A 19,101-nucleotide genomic window follows, 5' to 3' on the forward strand; every position below is an offset into this window, starting at 1 on the left:
CTCCTCCCCCTCCTCCTCCCCTCCTCCCCTTCCTCCTCCTCCCCTCCCCTTCCTCTTCTTCCTACAACTCTTCCTTTTACTCTTTTTGTTTTGAAGAGAGGACCCTGCCTTACATTTTTATTTTACTTTTGAGCCTACAAATGTTATGTCCAGTTCTGCTTGCATGGAGGACTCTTTACCAGCCTCACAAAATGCACCTCTTTGTGCCATTCATATATCTTTTCCAAAAAAAAATGTGGAGATATAGCCCTCAGCAGACGCGAGATTGGTCACCATGTACTGTCTAGAAAGCGATCCATCTTCAGCCAGCTCCACAAGGCCACATGAAATGGTTTGCATCCATGTTTCTCACTGGCAGTCTCTGGTCTCCCTCTGTGGAAGCAGAACAAACATTTCCTTTCTCCTTTACTCGCATTCAGAGTTGAGAACAGGAGCTGGCGGGTATTAGGGACTCAATAGTTCTGTATGGAGTTAGTAAATGAGATGGATGCCACACTAGCCTATTAAATAATACAGCTTATTAGAATTTAATTACAAAAATGTATTACATTATTTATATACTTTAGAAAGGAAAGAAAATCAATTTTGAAACATGGAGGACCACAGATTAATTTGGAAGTTGGCAATACCTGATTTTTGATGTATTTCTGTACAGTGTGTCTTGTGGCTGGAATTTGTAATACCTACAAATTCCAATATGTTAACAGCTGCTCCTCAGCTTCATACTACTGGAAGGTCACATCCCTAAGATAGGGGTGTGGTGGGGCCTTCAGATCACCAGAGACTTATTGTAGGAGCTGGTCACATTCTTCCTTGCACATGTGCGACATGAAGTGGACAGTTTGCTCTACCATGTATTCTCCATCATAAAAATTTCTCCTTAAAAATAGTGGGTCTGCTTAACTATGGACCAAAATCTCGTCATGAGTCAAACCTTTCTCTTACTGAAATAGAATATCTTAGGGTTTAGCCACAATAGCAGAAAGCTCACTAGTGTTGTGTAGCTATAAACTTATCAGCTGTTAAAAAGTTTCTCTGTTTTCATCCTACTACATAATTTTGAATGCATCCATGTTAATATAATATTCTATTTTCAACATCTTTTAAAATGTTTCCTTGGGATGACCAACCATAAGTCTCAGCTGGCCACTATGCTGTATTTATTTTATTTTATAATTATTTTCTCATACAATATCCATGATACACAAAGATAGAGGGCCTCACCTTCTATCTTCTACATTGCTAGATAGGAAAAATGCCTAAAAGATTATATTTAACATGCAATAGGGTTAGGGGTGTAGCTCTATTTGTCATGGACTGGTCTAGCATACTTTCCATCCCCAACACTGCATGAACAGGGTTTGGTCATGCAAGCCTATAACACTAACACTCAAGATTTGGAGGCAGAAGAGTCAGAAATTCAAGGTGAACTACAGAGTGACTTTGAGGCTAACTTGCACTAAATGAGACCCTGTCCAAAAAAAGAATTATAATATTTCACTAATTGGTATATAATTCTCATATAGATGTGTTGCTAGAGACTGGAAACCCTGATATCTGGCTTTTTTTTTTTTAATCCCAAAACACTCATGCAAAGGGGGATTACAAAGCTAAAAGAATTTTAACTTTTCTGGCATAGAATTAGAGTATATATTCTTTGTGCTACTAAGGAACAGTCTTATCTTAGAAAAGACTATAAGTAGTTGTAAATGATAATAAGAAATCTGGCAATAATCATAAATTATTTTAAATTGTAGTTGATGATAAGAAAATTGGCAGAATATGAAAGTGTGTCAGCCTATAATTTGCTATGAGATGGAATTTCTTATAGAATTGAAAATACATTGCTATTCTGAATTATTTTAATACTAACTATATACTTATCTTCAATATGAAGGACTGTGACTTTTGCAAGGAAACATTAAATTGACTTATTTTGGGATATTTGAAATATAAGGCTAGAAAGCAAATGTATATGTTACAGGAAAAAAATTTATCTTTTACATAAAGGACTTAAATGTAGTCTAGTAAGTCTTTACACCACAGTTGTAACTGTCATGATTTGTTTAGGAAAATTGTCATATCTGATGGTCTAGACCAAAAAATAAGATAAAATGAATTTTATTTCCTCATTGCTAAGTGCTCTCATGACGACTATCTGACAATGTTCACATTAACCATATTTCAGTGACTCTGAAAGGATGCTTACAGCAGAGTAACCCAGCATCACTAGTAGCTCTATGAAATGAGAACAGACAGGAATACTGAAAGCAACTACATATGTGTGCACACGTGTCCGCGCACACCCCCACACACACAAACAAACATACACACATCAATCTAGATGAAAGAGCTAATTCTTTTTTCTTGGAATAATTTTTTTTTATTAGACATTTTCTTCATTTACATTTCAAATGTTATCCCAAAAGTCCCCTATACACTCTCCCCACCCCACTCCCCTACCCACTCACTCCTACTTCTTGGCCCTGGCTTTCCCCTGTACTGTGGCATATAAAGTTTGCTAGACCAAGGGGCCTCTTTTCCCAATGATGGCCAACTAGGCCATGAAAGAGCTAATTCTTAAAAACTCTACATGAGTACAACAGTTAGAAAACTCACCCTTACTGTCCTTCATCATATTAATGGCTGGGGAAGACAAATTACCACTCATATTGTGTGACTCAGAAAATGGGATTTTACGAAATTCATAATAAGTGATAAAACTTGTCTATGACTCATAATGAAAATGTCATATGTAATTTTTTAAAAACATATAAAATTGTGAAAAAGAAAGATATGCTCCTTAAAATGATGATGGCAGGGAATTTTGCCTTTACCATCATGCTTTAACAAGCTGGATTGCCCAACTCAAAAACCTAAGAGAAAGAAGCAAAGAAGTTAAAAATTTTAAATCAAAAGTTCCTGTCTCCTTCTGCCCAGTCGTTGCTGCTGGGGCAGACTCCTAGTTGGTCTGCTCCTGTGAAGATACCAGATCCAGATCCATCCTAGAAGAACCACTGCCATCAGAGCAGTTGGTAAGAACCCACTCTGCACCCCTGTCCTAAACTGCTGCTGGGAGCCTGGTGGACTCAGGAACCATCACCCACCAAAACCCCCACCCTCCCAAATATAACTCCTCTCTGTCCCTTCCACCCTTTCTGCCCGGTCCTCACTGCTGGGGCAGATTCCTAGTTGGTCTGTTCCCATAAAGACACCATATTCTGATCCATCCTAGAGGACCCACTGCACTCAGAGCAGTTGGACAACAGCTTGACTGCTCCACTGAAGACCAACAGTCTGAAGATATCCAGGATATCTACTGCAGCCAGGACAACAGATCAGCAGCTTCTCTGCCCCTGTGAAGAGCACTGAGTTGAAAGGCCCCAAGGGTATTCTGATACATCCAGGGCCGCAGGCCTACCAGGAGACCTGAAGCAACCCAGGGACAAAAATGGCAGACTCTAGGCAGTAACCCAGACCAACAAACAGCAGGGATATCCAGATGGCAAAAGGTAAGCACAAGACCATAAGCAACAGAAACCAAAGTATGTGGGAATCATCAGAATCCAGTTCTCCCACCACAGGAAGGCCTCAATACAGCAACACACCTGAAAATCATGAATCTGTCCTAAAATCCTGTCTCAGGAAGGTAATAGAGTCCTTTAAGGAAGATATCAATAACTTGCTGAAAGAAATACAGAAAAACACAGGTAAACAGGTGAAGGAATTGAATAAAGCAATCCACAATCTAAAAGTGGAAGTAGAAACAATAAAGAAAACATAAATGGTGGCAAACCTGGAAATGAAAAACATAGGAAAGAGGTCAGGAATTACAGATGTAAGTATTACCAACAGAGTACAAGAGATAGAAGAAAGGCAAAAAACCCAGTTACACTAACAACTTGCTCTAACAACTTAACAGCACACCTGAGAGCTCTAGAACAAAAAAGAAGCAAACTCACTCAAGAGGAATAGAAGGCAGTAAATAGACAAACCCAGGGCTGAAATCAACCAAATAGAAACAAAGAAAACAATACAAAGAATCAGCAAAACCAAAGCTGGTTCTTTGAGAGAATCAACAAGAATCAACTAAAAGACCAAGAGACAGTATTCAAATTAACAAAATCAGAAAGGAAAAGAGAGAAGTTCAAAAAATCATCAGATCCTACTATAAATGCCTATACTCAAAAAAACTGAAAAATGAAATGCATGGTTTTCTAGACAGATGCCTTATACCAAAGTTAAAACAAGAGCAGATAAACTATCTAAACAGGCCCCTATCACAAAAGGAAATAGAGGAAGTCATTAAAAATCTCCCAACCAAAAACAGCCCAGGAACAGATGACTTTAGTGACAAATTCTACCAGAACTTCAAAGAAGATCTGACACCAATTTTCTTCAAACTATTCTATAAAATAGAATGAGAAGGAACACTACCTAGCTCATTCTATGAATCCACAATTACCCTGATACCTAAACCACACAAGGACACAACCAAAAAAGACAGCTTCAGACCAATCTCACTTATGAATATCAATGCAAAAGTACTCAATAAAATTCTCACAAAACTAATCCAAGAACACATCAAAACCATAATTCATCACAATCAATCAGGCTTCATCCCAGGGTTGTAAGGTTGGTTTAATATACAAAAATTCATTAATGTAATCCACTATATAAACAAACTTAAAGGAAAAAAATCACATGATCATCTCCTTAGATGCAAAAAAAAAAGCATTTGACAAAATACAACACCCCTTCATGTTAAAAATATTGGAGAGATCAGGAATTCAAGGCCCATACCTAAATATAGTTAAATCAACTTACTGCAAACCAACAGCCAATATCAAATTAAATGGAGACATATTGAAGCAATCCCATTGATATCAGGGAAAAGAAAGGGATGCCCACTCTACTCATATATATTCAATATAGTACTCAAACTGTTCGCCAGAACAATAAGACAACAAAAACAGATCAAAGGATACAAATTGGTAAAGAAGAAATAAAGGTACCACTCTGCAATGATATGTTAGTATACAAAAGCAACCCCAAAAATTCTACCAGAGAATTTCTCCAGCTGATAAACAACTTCAGGAAAGTGGTCAGATATAAAATTAACACAAATAAATCAATAGCCTTCCTTTATACAAATGATAAGCAGGCTGAGAATGAAATTAGGGGAAGAACTACCTTCACAATAGACAAATAATATAAAATACCTTGCGGTAGCTCTAACCAAACAAGTGAAAGACCTATATGACAATAACTTCAAGTCTCTCAAGAAAGAAATTGAAGAAGATCTCAGAAAATGGATAGATCTCCGAGGCTCATGGATTGGCAGAAATAACATAGTATATATGGCCATTTTACCAAAGGCAATCTACAGACTCAATGCAATCCCCATCAAAATCCCAACACAATTCTTCAAAGACATGGAAAGAGCAATTCTCAATTCATCTTGAAAGGCAAAAAAACCCAGAATATTGAAAACAGTTCTTAACAATAAAAGAACAGCTGGGGGAATCACCATCACTGACCTCAAGTTTTACTGCAGAGGAATAGTGATAAAAACTGCAAGGTATTGGTTCAGAGACAGACACTTTGATAAATGGAATAGAATTGAAGACTCAGAAATAAAACCATACTCTTAAGGTCACTTGATCTTTGACAAAGACGCCAAAAATATACAATGGAAAAAAGAAAGCATCTTCAACAAATGATGCTGGTCTAACTAGCTGTTGATATGTAGAAAAATGAAAATAGACCCGTATTTGTCACCTTGCACAAAGCTTAAGGCCAAATTGATCAAGTACCTCAACATAAAGCCTGATACACTGAATCTGATAGAAGACAATGTGGAAAAGACCTTTGAACTCATGGGCATGGGGGGAATTTCCCAAGCAGAACTCCAATGGCTCACACTCTAAGATCAAGAATTGATAAATGAGACCTTGTGAAACTGGAAAGCTTCTGTAAGGCAAAGGACATCGTCAATAAGACAAATCGGCAACCTACAGATTGGGAAAAAAATCTTCACTAACCCCACATCAAAGAGAGGGCTAATATTCAAAATATATAAATAACTCAAGAAGTTAATCACCAAAAAACCAAACGACCCAATCAAAAAAAATTTGGTATAGAACTAAACCGAGAATTCACAACTGAGGAATCTCGAATGGTTGAGGAACACCTAAATGTTCAAAGTCCTTAGTGATCAGAGAAATGCAAATCAAAACGATCCTGAGATTCCATCTTATACCAATCAGAATGGCTAAGATCAAATCCTTAGGTGAAAACACATATTGGAGAGGATGTAGAGAAACAGGAACACTCCTCCATTGCTGGTGGGATTGCAAACTGGTACAACCACTCTGGAAATCAATCCAGAGGCTCCTCAGAAAATTGGAAATAGATCTACCTGAATACCCAGCTATACTACTCTTGGGAATATACCCAAAAGATGTCCCACCATGCCACAGGAGCACATGTTCCACTATGTTCATAGAAGCCTTGTTCGTGATAGCCAGAAGCTGAAAACAACCCAGATGCCCCACAACAGAAGAATGGAAACAGTAAATGTGGTTCATTTACACAATGAAACACCACTTAGCTATTAAGAATGAGGAAGTCCAGAGTTTTGCAGACAAATGGATGGAAGTAGAAAATATCATCCTGAGTAAGGTAACTCAAATCCAAAGTATATGCATGGTAGGTATACACTAATAAGTGGATTAAAAAAAAGCAAAAAGAAGAAAGAAAGAAAAAATATAGAATACCCAAGATATAGTCCACAGAACTCAAAAAAGTTAACAAGATGAAGTACCCAAGTGAGGACACGACACCTCCGTTCCACTTGGGAGAGAGAAAAAACTATGACAAGGGTGGAGGGTGGGAGGAACTTGGGAAGGAAAGTGGATGGGGGATAGTAGGGGGGGTCTTGATCTGGTATTGAGTAAGGGAAAAAGACTGAAGTCCTGAGGGCCAGCAGAAAGAATGGAAAGAGAAAACCTAGGGAAATAGGAGGTTGGGGGGACAGCCTAGAATGCACCAGAGACCTGGGAGGTGAAAAACTCCCAGGACTCAAAGGGAGGGACTTTAGATGAAATGCCCTAGAGTGGGGAGAGAGGACTCATAGAACCCACCTCCAGCAGGAAGACAGGATATCATGTGAGGGATGGGGTTGCCATCCCACAGTCACAACTCTGGCCCATAATTGTTCCTGTCTGAAAGAATTACAGGGATGGAAATGGAGAGGAGCCTGAGGAAAAGAAGTTCCAGCGCCAGGCCCAAAGTGAGGTCCAGCTCAAGGGGAGGTCCCAAGACCTGACACCATTACTGATGCTGTGGAGTGCTCACAAAAAGGGACCTATCACAACTGCCTTGAAAGACCCAACAAGCAGCTGAAAGAATCAGATGCAGTTATTTGCACCCAACCAATGTACAGATGCAGTTGACCCCTGTTGTTGAATTAGAGATGGCTGAAAGAATCTTAGGAGAGGGCAATCCTGTTTGGTAGTCCAGTGTTTGAGTAATCTTGGGGTCAAACATTGGACTACCAAACAGGCAGCATACGCCAGCTGATATGCATCCCCTAACACACATACAGTAGAGGATTTCTGGGTCTGTCTTCATTCAGAGATGATGCACCTAACCCTCAAGGGACTGGAGGCCCCAGGGAGTGTAGAGGTCAGATGGGGTGGTGGGCCAGGACATCCTTGTGAATACAGGTGGGTGAAAGGAGGAGGTATGGGATGTGGAACATTCGGAGGGTGGGGAAGGGACATAAAATGGAGTGTAAAGAAATTAATTAATTAATAATAAAAAGTTTTTGTCTGAAGATCACAATAACTTCTGAAGTGAGTAGATCTGTCCTACAACGTCTGCACAAACAATTTCTATTTCTATACAGTAGCAGTATACACTGGAGAATCAAGAGTTGTTGTTGTTTAATCTTTTACAGTTGCTCAAAAGAATGAATTTGTTTGGGATAAGTCTATGAAAACATGTAAGCTCTTGAATGCTAAACTGTGAAACATTGATGTAAAGAAGTAAAAGTTAATGAAAACACAGAAAAAAAATACCCAGTCTGTGGCTTAGAAGTCTCCAGTGCTTACACTGCCCCTAGAGGTTGATAGAAAATTCTATACAATTTTTATTAGTACCTTAGCAAAATGATTTATTTATTGTTTTAGTGTGTTGATTAAAATAGAGCTACATCACTTCTCCCTCTTTTTTTCCTTCCAGTCCTTCAAGCTATACTACAAGCCCCTCCTGTAAATCTTCCTCAAGTTGGTGGGCACTTTTTAATTCATTATTATTGTTAAATACATTTGTGTTTGTGTTTATAGGTGTCCTCATTATAGCTTACCATGTTCACCATTGAATAAGACAGATGGCTTCTTCTCTAGTACTATGCATAGCACCTTCTATCACTGTGAAAACCAGCCAGGAGGGATTAATATTCTATTCCAGTACCTGTTTGATTTCTCCATGTTCTATGACTCAAATATGGGATGTCTTCATCAATAAGATCATACTATCAAGTAGTGAAGAATAACCAAGAGCAATGACAATAACTGGAATATTTGCAGGGGAGGTGGTATATGGTAATTTCCTGGACAAGAAGCCCAGTAGGGGCAAGCAATTTCTGACATTGGTCTTTTGACTTGGTAGTCTATGGTATCTTGTAGAGACATTGCAATACTGTTATAGGTGAATTTCATTTCAGTTCTTTTAATCTATGTATATGTTTATATTTTAGGACATTCCTAAATTTGTTCATTCTTCTCATTAGTTTTACACTAGGTCTTTAATGACTGATATCTACACCCCACCATTCTGTCCTCCTATCTACCAGTATGTTTAACTCTTCCAATTTTATTATTCTTACTTCCCCTTTCATATTACTGAGTACCATTCCACATCCTGAACCACCACCTCCTATAGACCCTATTAATTTCCTGACCATTGTGAGTATTCCAAATAAAACACACATATCCAAAGACTCAACACTATGATGCTGGACAGAGAAGTTAGTTAAGAGCATGTATTGCTCTTCAAGAGAACCTGAATGTGATTCTCAGCTCCTATGTTAGACAGCTCCCAACTTCCTTTTACTCAAGCTCTGAGAATCTACTAGGTACCTGTGTTCACACACACAAACAATATAGAAAAATACATATTTTTAAAAGTAAATAAAAAATATCTCTGGATTTTTTTCCCAAACTGAGCAGGGTTGGTGGTACTTCTCCTCCTAGGTCTGGGTTACCTCATTCAGAATAAGTGTTTCTAGATCCACTTATTTGTCTGTGGATTTTATGACTTCATTTTTTTCTAAATAGCTGAATAAGTATTCCATTGTATAAATATATTCGATTTTCATTATTATTTATTTATCCACTGATGAATATATAGGCCATCTGGACTTCCTGGATACTGTGACTAGTGCAGCAATGACCAAGGGGGAGTCATTGCTGAAATGTATAGAGTCTTTGGGAAATATGCCCAAGAGAGATACAGCTGAATCTTGCAGCAGACATGTTTCCATCTTCTTGAAAAACCACTACACTTGTTTCTAAAGAAGTTTTCATTCACATAAACAGAAAAATAGTATTCCACTTGCCAATACCCATGCCAGCATTTGTAGTCATTTGTTTTACTTTGCCTTGTTTTTTAAACTTTTTAATCCTAGCGATTCTGATTGAGGTGAGATATAATTTCAAAGTAATTTTACTTTGCATTTTCCTGATGGCCAAGGTTGTTGGACATTTCCAAAATATATTTCTCAAGCATTTGTACTTCATCTTTTGAGAACTCACTGGCTATCTCTACATTCTATGATTAATGAGGCTCTTTGTTTCTTGATGGTTGTTTGCGTTTTTTGTATATTCTAGATAACTAACCCTATGTAAAATGTGTAGTTCATGAAAATGTTTCTTATTATTCCCTTGGCTGCCTCTTCACTTGAATGATTAATTCAAAGAAAAATGTAAGAATAATAGAGGAAAAAATATCTAACAGATGTTAAGACTTATACACCTATCCTAAAGAAGAAAGTGGGGCGTTGGCAAAGAAATGGGCAAGAAAATCAATAGAAGATACTAGAAAATCCAATAGCAGATTCACAAAAGCACTGTTACAGGATAAGCAGAGTAATGGCTCTCCACTTAATATCTTCACAAGATATTAGGTTAAATGGCATTGTCACTGAGATTTTGTAGTTGTGATATCATTAAGAATGTTGAAAGTACAAGAAGGTCCCAGGTTATCTCGGAGATTTACGTCGTCACAAGTGTCTTTGCCTGTTAGAGTGGGAGGCAGAGGTATCAGAGTCAGAGAACAACTGGGAAAAGTAAGCATCTCTTTCCTAGTGTAGTCAGTCAGTGCCCAGCATGAACTGCTGCTCCAATGTACCTTAGACACTCTAGAAGGGTACTTTCTGCTGCAAACCAAGGCAGCACATTCCTTTCTAACAGAATACATGAGAACAGCAGAAAGAATCCAGTAGCAAATATTAAAAAAAGGAAGCATAAATCCTTCCTGAATCAGTCAGTAGAGATATTCTTTGTGCAGCTGCTTATTGGAAAATCTAAATCAACAGTGTAAAATATCAGTTGGCTGAGAAATTTTACTATCGATTCATCCAATTTCACACCAGTTAAAAACTGAAATACAAAGATATAATTCCTTAGCAACTGCATTATTAGTGGAAAGGCAAGTCCTTCTAAAGAACATTGTATGTGCTATTCCCCCACGGGTATTGAGTTCCTCAAGCCAACTGGCTCCAAGGAGATATGAGGCAGGTTAAGGCTATCTGGTGAGCATATAAGCCTAGCAAAATATGGGAAGTGATGGTTAGTTTAAAGAAAACTTCTCAATATATTTCCCACCCAGTGAAGTAGTAATCATAGCTTACTTCTAGTTCTCAATTTTAAGAAGCTCTGAACTTTTCTGATTATTCAGGTTCACAGGGTGTTTTGTTTTGTGTGTGTGTGTGTGCACGCACACGCTCGTTCGCACTTGTGTGCTTTAAATATTGAAAAGACAATGCTCAGCCAGGGGCATATCCTTGAGATGGTGGGTCTCTTCTTGGGAAATCTATACCTCACAAAGACGCCTGGGTTTGCTCCAGTGGTTTCAGGGCAGTTAGTCATTTTAAAGATCACATTCTGATAATGCCAGTCACTGAATGACAGTTTTGAAGCCTGAAAGATATTAGAATTATCAGGATGTTGTTATGAGTACAAATCCCTTGGCTCCATGTCTCTGAAGTTGATATTCTGCCAGTTTTGTTACTCAAAGGTGTTTGTGGTTCCTTCTAGTCTTCAAAAGTTCCCCAGGGTCATTGTGACATACAGGTAAGTTTGGTAAGCTCTGTGTAGGAAGCTCAGGTAATTTCCTCAGGATGTATCCCAGTGTAGTTACAGCCTCCACATTCCCTTCAATAATACCTTTGTTTAATGAGAGTATTTAATGGATACTCATTAATTGCCAAGCACAGAGGTGCTGGGATACAGAGAGTGGCTCTGGAGATTGGAGACAACTAATCAGTCCTTATGTGGACCACTACAATGCAGAATAATTCTTCAATGAGTATACTAGATAGTAGCTAAATATAGAGACCCTCTATTTTGAAAGAATCATCAGGAGTTATGAACAATGTAACTAAGTCTATCTTAAAACGACTTCCTCCTTAATAAGGATGATAAAGACAAAGGGAGTAATTATCGACTTTTCACCATAAGGGATGAGTCATGCTTGTTGTCTTTCCTGCATCCTACTTAATCCCTCCACATCCCTGGGGATGGATATCATCATCGTCTGGTAAAGAAGCTAAAGTTAAGACTGATTAGATCTGAGTTGTCAGAAAGTGCATTCTTGACAGCCTCTATCTGGATCTGCCTCCTAAACCTGTCCATCTTCTTTTCTACCCAGCGAGTGTGTGGGAGGTGGGAAGGTGATCTGTGTATACTATGAGCACTTGCTCATTTTTAGTTCCTCTCTACCTTTTTTTTTTTTTTTGATACAGGTAAATGGGTTGCCTCACCTCTTAAAAAAATGGGGAGTAATTAGACACTATTTTCCAATTTTCTTTTCTTTGATGATTGAAGTTTCATATTCCAAGATGAAAAACAAAGAATAGATAACATGATAAAATTTTCTTTGTGAATTACAAAACCTTTTTTAAAAACAACAAGAACAAAAAATATGAAAACAGATTCACTGATGGTCAATTTTGAGCTGAGCAAGATATCATTATCCTATGCTTTATACCATGCAAATTAGATTTCACTGTGTAACCAAATATTTGTATTTATGTCAACTTCTAAATGTGGATCCTAACTTAGTTAGGGTTACTATTACTGTGCTGAAATATCATAAGCAAATAAGTTGGTTAGGAATGGACTTATTTGGTTCACATAACTGGGGTAACAGATTGCTGAATGAAACCAAAGTTGGAAATAAAAACCAAGCAGGATAATGGAAGCAGAAACTGGCGCAGAGACCATGGAGGAGTCCTGCTCACTAGCTTTCTCCTATGGCTTTCTCAGCCCACTTTCTAATAGAATCCAGATCCTAGAGCCCAGGGGTGGTACCTCCCACAATGGGCTGAACTTTTCCCCCATCAATCACTAATTAGAAAAAAAAAAGTCAACAAACATGCCACAACCTGATATTATGAAGGATTTTTTTTTCAGTTAAGGTTGCCTTCCCTCAGAAGAATTTAGCTTTTGTCAAACTGGCATAAAATTAGTCATTAGATACATTTGGCTACCCATAGCCTCTGGTCATTTCCTTGGGCAGACTATACCAATTCCTAATAATGTTATTAGTAACAAAGAGGGCCACATATAAGTAGCAAATATTATTGCATTATTTACAGTGCACATCCTTGCAATGTTCCTTTAACTGTGAATATTAAGTTTTGTGAGATTTCACTCTTCTCACAGGCAGACCTCCAAGGAACACTGTCCATTCAGCTTCCATCTATGAGAGAAAGCATAAGCTAAATGTGTGAGCAACTAGACTTCCTACTTCAACAGAACCCAAATCACTTCCATGAAGACAGACAAGGAAATCCACACCAGAAAGGCCACATTCATATAATCTGTGGCTCCTTATTTGTGAATAAATGTTAACAGTATTTTTACCCGGTCATAGCTAAATATAGCACAAGACTTAAGGATTCTGACTAGATTTCTGATGGTGATTACTAATGTTAATAATTTTTGCTGTTGTCATAAAATATATTTGACAACCATGTTTCTGATTCCAAAATAATTGTCAATGCCTAAGCAGGCTTTCTCTCATCACAGGTTTCTATACTGTCAAGGGCACTGTCATCAGATTTACTTTGTCCTGAAGAATCAAGTCAGCTGCCTCCTTTCTTCTTCCTGAACCAGGGAAGGAATGGCTGCCTCTTTTCTCCAATTTTCTAAGCAAAGACATAAAACTTAAAATATAATGAATTATTTCTCACAGTAAGATTATAGAATATGCATGGATTTCTCAAAACTTGCTATATAGATCCTTGACCTATTTCTTATCCCCATATTTAAATATGACATTTAAATTCTCTCATTAAGACATAAATGTGCTTCTCTCAAAGGAAAATTTAAATGTGAAATTACAGTATGTGAATACAAATAATGTTCTAGCGAGTGTGTGATTGTGTGGGTAACTGAATATGTGCATTGTGGGAGGGGGTATGTGAGTATGTGTTTGTATGTGTGCATTGTGGGAGGGGGTATGTGAGTATGTGTTTGTATGTGTATGTGCTGAACTTTATCATGATGCCATTTATTTAACCAGCAATCTGGAAGACAGGCTTATAGCAACAGACAGGGAAAACATGGTCTCTTTTCTAAAATGGCTCATAAACCAAAGAATAATAAACCATAATATTGTTGAAAATCCTCTGTGAAACCTACTACTACTTCGTGTGTCAATTAAAAATGCAAGTTTAAAAAATCAGAAGGGCCTGGAGAGATGGGCCCTTAGTTAAAAGAAAGCTCTTGTTGCTTTTACAGAGGGCACACGTTCAGTTCTCAATATCACTATATTGGCCAGTTCACAGCCACCTGTAACTCTGTAACTTCTGCTCTAGATTTCACGTCTTCAGGACTCTGCAGTACCCCTACATGTGTGGCATACACTCACTCAAATTTATTTGGAGAGAAATACTCTCTCTCTCTCTCTCTCTCACACACACACACACACACACACACACACACACACACACACACATACACACATACACACACACACACACACACACATACACACTCACAAACACACACATAGTGTATGGTAGAGACAGACAGACAGACAGACAGACAGACAGACAGACAGACAGACAGTGTGAGTGAGGGGNCACACACACACACACACACACACACACACACACACACATACACACACACACACAGGCACACACACACATATACACACTCACAAACACACACATAGTGTATGGTAGAGACAGACAGACAGACAGACAGACAGACAGACAGACAGACAGACAGTGTGAGTGAGGGGGTAGAGAAGCTAGCTTCCGTAGATAGATAATGCTATTTTTATAACTCAAGGGTCATTAAACAAGCAAGCAAAAACAATATTGAGGATAAGGAGTATTTCCTTATGAGTTGTTGGTCAGAAAAGTACCAGAGATGCCCCAAACAATACATGCTCTTGTAATTTCTCTTATTTTCCCATAAAAGCTATGCTTTTTGATAAGACCCATTGCTAAAGAAACCACAAATTACAATATTTAGACAAATCAAGCTAGAATTGATTAATCTTCCTGCCTGCTGGATAGTTTTCATAATGCTGAAAGGTGCCATGAAGCCTGCTGGGGAAGCAAAGGTATCAACTGTCTTAAAGATCCTGAACCCTCAAACTGCAGTGTCAATCTATTAGCAAGATATGCACACTGATATGATGGTTACATGGATCACACTGGAGTAGCCAGTTGATCTCTGATTTGTTTTGAGACCCATTACACAGAGAATTCATGCCTGGTACAGCAAAGGCAGTCAAAAGCAAACAAACAAAATATCTGAGATCTTAGACTCTAGAAGGGATTTTGCTATTGCTGTGTAGCTAAATTGACATGACCCTAAACTGTCTCATAAATAATATATCCAGAGACAAGATGTTCCACTTGGCCTTAATCAGAAAAAAAAAATTCTTTGCAAAGAGTATCAGTTGAAAGTAGCAGACTCATGGCTGCTCTAGTTGAGAATAAGGCATGGTGGAGTGCTCGTCTCTGGGCAAGAAGCCTCAGGGACCACCACGGAAGAGAAGACTAATAGAACACAAGAGCTATAAGATAGGGAGAAGGACTGAAACCATGTTGTTCTGAGCACAACACTGCCATTGCTATCATGACGTCATAGCAACTGAGATGGCCTCCACTGAGCTTGCTCAAGACTTGGGCTGTCATTGGGCAAACATAAACCGGAGAGGAGATTACAGGGTCTCACTCTCTCTCTTGTGAACTATTCTGCCTTCTGTGTAGGGGCTATCAATATCCCCAGTTGTGTACCATTTATGGGTCCAGCAGGCTACAATGGGCAGTTTCAAACCCATGTTCACACAGATGGCCTTCACTAAACTCATTGAATCATTTTTTTAATGTCATGAATGTGAAAAGGAGACTTTCAGGGAAGAAGAAACTTTGATAGGAGTAACAGGGAAACGGGGACAGGTTGAGAGGAACCAGAATTCACTAAATACATGCATGAAATTGTCATGGAACAAGTTGAACAAATTATAATTTAGAAAAGCAATAAGTGAGTAAGATGATGGTGTAGACTTAAATGCATACAAAGGAATGGGGCAAAGGCAAAGACTTGACTTCCACAGATGTTCTGTTGCTATTGGTCTAGCAGCTATTGGATCTGCTGTTGTGTCTAAAACATAGTCCAAAATATCTAGCTATGACATGGAGTTATTTGAACAAAAGTTCAGTATCATTTACTTTGAGTAATGCTTTAAATCACATAATTTGAAAGAAAAAAATGGTTTTAGTTCCTGAGGCCATCTCAGACAGCCCTGGGAGAAGAGCTAATTACATATCTAGTTTGTCTTGGTGCAGGGGGTAGCATTTTGTGCCACTTTTAGCATGGCAGTAACTTCATTATTTTTATTCTTTTCTCATAATAGTATTTGGGGTTTTTATATTGGTTGAATACAAGAAAACCCTCAATTAAAACTTGTCTGGTATGGTAGAATGACTTATGGAAATAGAATTTTAAGGACTCACTAAAAGAAGCTGTTATTTGGTCTATGCTTTTCTTAGTGTCCTTCTCTAACATCTCCAAAGGCTAGGAAATCATGGGAGGTGTAGGTGACAGAGCCTGAGCGGGGTCGGGGGGGGGGGAGAGAATAAACAATGAGAAAAGGAAAAATGTGTCATTGGGTAGTCTCTTTACCTGAGCCCACTGTAGCCAATGGTAACCCCTGGGAGTGACAGGGAACCAATGTCTTATGAAGTATGTCACATGAATCCAAGCTACCAAGCTTTTTCTGTGCCTTGTTCTTTGATTATTGAAGAAAGCAACCTTCATGATGTATATATAGCAGTTTATGTGGACAAGGACAGCAAATCTAGAAACTGGTTAGAAAACAGGTCAGCTATGACCTCTCACACACTTAATTATTAATGACAACAAAAAGAACAGAATGTCTTGCTTGAATGTAGATTGCACATCAAAGCATGGACTTGTGGATATATAGCCAGGACTTCTTTCCATTGACTCATGATGAAGGACCCTTATGATGATTTGAATGGTGTGTTGTTTTTGTTGTTTTTGTTATTGTTGTTGTTTTCTGTTTATTTTTAGATAGAAAGGTTCTGTTGGGATTTAGTCTTCACATCTTCTACTAGATATCTTGGCATACGTAATATCTTCTTTGCCCTGCCAAGAGTGAGAAGCAGGATACCTGCAAAACCAGAATAAACTCAATCCTGTGTGTTCAGAATATTGAAAGGAGTTCTGTCATTGACCCTCTCTCAGTCATATTTCTTGAAGCTTCACAGGAGTACGTATATGGTTTCTTCAGAAAAACAGGGGAGCACTCACAGCCTCAAAAATGATCCTAAAATTCTTATCCTGGTCAAATTCAAATCAGGATCTTCGAGAATCACTACAGCTTGAGTTCTTTGTGGTAAGCAACAAAGGAGAGTGCTTTAAAACTTTAGAAGACTGGAAGAGTGCCAGGAAAATACAGGGGTTACGTCCAAATTCTTATTTTAATTAGATAAGAAATGATCTGCTGTTGTGCTTCATCCATACTTTAAATTTTCCCACATCATTAACTCATGGAGAAGCAACATAAATTTCTTGACAAATGTAAGAGAGATTTTTAAAATTGTAAGATTAATTCTCTTAATGGGATTTTAGGTCACTATTTATTGCTAAATCAATTTCTAATAATTTATCTACATATAGACACATGTTAGAAAAATATGCAGCAGCACATAAAAATTATTTGAAGATAGAATTATTTAAATTGCAATGGCCATTTGTTTAGGTTGTAAAACTTTCAAGAAGCTGAGAGAAAATCTCTCTCTCTCTCTCTCTCTCTCTCTCTCTCTCTCTGTGTGTGTGTGTGTGTGTGTGTGTGTGTATGTAAATGAGAGACAGACATACATAGAGACAGAGATATATAGACAGATAGATGAAACTCTGAAACTCTTTGTAAATTAATCAAGTACTTTTTGTTATATAAAGACATTATAAAAGAGTAAATCACACTGTGACTAATGCTAGCATAATTGCATTATAAATCAGTGTGAGATTTGGGATAATGATGCTTCTTATATTCTGAAGAGAAAATAAATTGTTTGACCCTTTCTATTATAACATATGATTCATCATATACCTCTATTCTTATACCTCTTATCTTCTTTGAGACTGAAGATAAATCTAATAGCCACCAAAATTGTGATTTAAATCTTTATTCTAAAAGTTCTGTTATATGTGATATCCTCATGATCTGTGGTTAGCCATAGAAAAGCCAGAGCTAAAACTCGATGATACCTTTGGTTTTAGCTTTCTGGATCCTCTATAACAAGTACTTTCTTTTTTAAAATTTTTATTGATTATTTTATTTATTTACATTTCAAATATTATTTTCCTTCCCAGTTTTCTCTCTGCAAACCCCCTATTCTATTATCCCCCTGCATCTATGAGGATGTTCCCCCACCCACCTACCCACTCCTGCCTCACCACCCTAGCATTCCTCTACAATGGGGCATCAGGCCTTCACAGGACCAAGGTCCTCCTTTCCCATTGATGCCAGATAAGGCCATCCTCTGCTACATATGCATCTGGAGCCATGGGTCCCTCCATGTTTACTCTTTGGCTGCAGTTCCTAACAATAAATCTAACCAAAATGGCCGTAGAATACGTCTCAAATTGACTGAACTGTAGAGACTTCTTGACCATAAGCTTCTATGCTCCCTATTCTTATAATTTAATTTAGAAATCTTCAGTGACATTGCATCTTCTTACTTTGAAATTTGCATAAACCTTTTGAGATTTGCATAAACTCTTAGCTTCCTTTCTACTTTTACAACCCTCAAGGACCTTAGAACGATTCCCCTAAAATGTAGTCGTTGTTCTTAGGTCCTCCATCTTCCTATCTCACACACTGGAAGACAGTCTCCAAACCTGTTGCCAATCAGCAAACACAGATTGCAGAGCACAAAGGAAATATTTGCAAACTCAGAAAAGCCCCTCGTACTCACCTCTCCATTTGCCGACTTCCTTCCATCATCCTCTGTTACCTAGCTGTTCTCCCTACAGGATGCCCCCCAACGTCTCTTACATTTTGCGCTTGTGCTCTATGGCCAAGAACCATTTCAGCCTTCACTTCAGCTCTTAAACACCCTCTCCCTTCATGATCTTCTTTTTTTTTTTTTTTGAATTAATTTTTTTATTAGATATTTTCCTCATTTACATTTCCAATGCTATCCAAAAAGTTCCCAATACATCCCCCCCCACCACCCTACCCACCCACTCCCACATTTTGGCCCTGGCATTCCCCTGTATTGGGGCATATAAAGTTTGCAAGTCCAATGGGCCTCTC

The sequence above is a fragment of the Mus caroli genome, chromosome 3 (genome assembly GCF_900094665.2).
Source record: "Mus caroli chromosome 3, CAROLI_EIJ_v1.1, whole genome shotgun sequence".
Classification (NCBI taxonomy): Eukaryota; Metazoa; Chordata; class Mammalia; order Rodentia; family Muridae; genus Mus; species Mus caroli.